Consider the following 2,344-nt stretch of genomic DNA (forward strand, 5'->3'; position numbering starts at 1 on the left):
ATATTAGCGCAAACACAAGGATCCGATTACTGGCAACTCATTCATTGCAAAATTTCTATCAGGTTCCAACCCTTATATAATTGGTCTTATGATGTCAGTCAAAGTTATACGAGTGCATGTCTGAAAAAGCTTGGTATAGTATCATTGTGTTGATGTAGTTGACAACCATCATTATCTAAGATACACTGATAGGCATCACAAATAGCAAATGCGCTGAAAAGATATTTATGTACCACTAGGTAGAATTTTATGAGTTTGAGGCATATCTCTTGATGCCCTTGCAAAGTAATTGTGTAATTTCCAATGCGATAGAGTTTCTCCTGCACCTTCATTGTGTAATGGCACGAATTGCGGCGCGACCTCACGAGTTTGGATTTCATTGCCCCCGCAGAGGGCCAAAAACCCGAGGAGGCACCTTAGGACTCCCCGCGTAATATAGAGGAAGACTGGAGAAGAGGGAATGTGGGTATTTTCGGTAGATCATAACCAGAAAAAATCTCGATTTGATCGCTTGCACTGCCGCAAGGTATCAACGTTTTTCCCGCAAATGGTCATGGGCTGCCAGTAAAAAGACATGCGCGCGAGGACTTTTAGGATCGGCGTCTTTGACACGAGATTTGTCCTAGTATAGAGGAAGACTGGAGAAGAGAGAATGTAGGTGTTTTCGGTTGATCGTAACCAAAAAAAATCTCGATTTGATCGCTTGCACGGCTGCAAGGTATCAACGTTTTTCCCGCAAATGGTCATAACTACACAACTGTAAACAACAAGCCCAACTCAAAAAAAAAGAAAGAAAATGGTACTGTAGGGCGGGGGCAGCTCTAGTGAGAACTATAACTAGTTATTATAATAATGAACGGCTCGCCTAAAGCTCATCAATAATTCATACGTTTGATAGCCAATAAAAAAAATGGCTAAATTCGTCACGTGCATGAGTTTTGACGCCCAATAAAAACACAGATGAAAACCCACACGCATTTTGGATTACAAATCTGTCTTCTCTCTTTCTTCTCTGTCTAATCAGATTCATGGTCAAATCAAACAAATTGAACACAAGAACAATACTTCAGTTTAATAAATCATTATAACTAATCAGCTACACTGCCAGTTCAGTTGTTTTCGTTTATAGAAATGTTTACATCACAATTCGTGCACGAAGAAGCATTCAAAAATAAAAAACCTTCTCAGCTTTTTCTTCCTTTTTTTCTGTCTTCGTTTCTGCTCCTAATAAAAGCTGATGCATGAGGAACTTTCCTCTCACTTGTTCTCTCAGAAGCAAATAATGCATTATACCTGCGCCCGGTTCTCTCTCCAATTAATTTCTCTTCTACACCACTATTAAAGATTTTAGAGCACAAGTGACACGCAAGCACAGGGCCGTTTTTCTCTTGATTCCCGCAGCCTTGCACAAATTCGGCAAAATAGATTTCAAGTTGTTGATCCCTACGGGACTATTCGCAAAAGACAACGTTTTCGACTTTGGCACGAAATAGAAAGCTTTTTGCATGGGTTTCAACCAATCCAATGTACAACTGATAAAACTGCACTAAACATCGATCATGCTCTTGACCTCTCTCATGGCAAATATGCCTTACTTTTCTTGGTTCATACTTAAGGTCAGTAATACCTTCATAGAAATTTCTACATACATTTTTCTCTTCTTTCTTTGTTTGCAAACTCACACCTTGCCGCGCGCTACTCTTCATCTCGGCATCAAGAGAACGACGGAAAATAGCTAATCTGCAATAAGATATAGGAAGATTAAAAAAACATCGATCTATACAGTAATTGTGGTCTTCGATGAAAATAGTATCTTGCATTGAACATAATAAATACCATATCCTCCCACCCTTTATCTGAAGCATCTAAAGGATTTAATGCTTCGCTTCCCACAGTCTCCTCCAAATGCCTTCGGATACCACAGATAATTCCATTAATGGTCCTTGCTGAATACATCTTCCCCTCACTATTCGCAACCTCCCTGAACAAATTTACTCAGCCAGTAGTTTAAAGTGTTGGCATCCATATTTGCCAAATCTGTACTCAACGACTAAACTTTGTGCAAATCTCTATAATGTTTAAAAGCGCCTCCAGCATCAAGTACAGGAACTTTAACTTTTCTATTTATCTGTCATTCGTGAAAAATGTCAATCGCCCATTTGGTTTTGTAGGCAGTTGACTAAGGAATACTCCCTTGCAGCAAGTTTGGTTCTTCATCCCCAGTTTTTGGAGAACGAAAACGGCTTACGGTATTCGTTGCAAAAGACTCCGCCATCTTCACTCCCACATGACTTACAACGAACAACAACAACTTTGCCACATATTGATTATTTCTTTAATACAT

The 2,344-nt window shown here is 39.4% G+C and overlaps 1 pseudogene; it reads right to left on the minus strand.

Moving 5' to 3' along the window:
- Nucleotides 1-1,451: 1,451 nt before the first annotated feature.
- Nucleotides 1,452-2,344, minus strand: LOC149049240 (uncharacterized; annotated as a pseudogene).

This window comes from Pocillopora damicornis, chromosome 3 (assembly GCF_964200805.1).
Source record: "Pocillopora damicornis chromosome 3, jaPocDami1.2, whole genome shotgun sequence".
NCBI lineage: Eukaryota > Metazoa > Cnidaria > Anthozoa > Scleractinia > Pocilloporidae > Pocillopora > Pocillopora damicornis.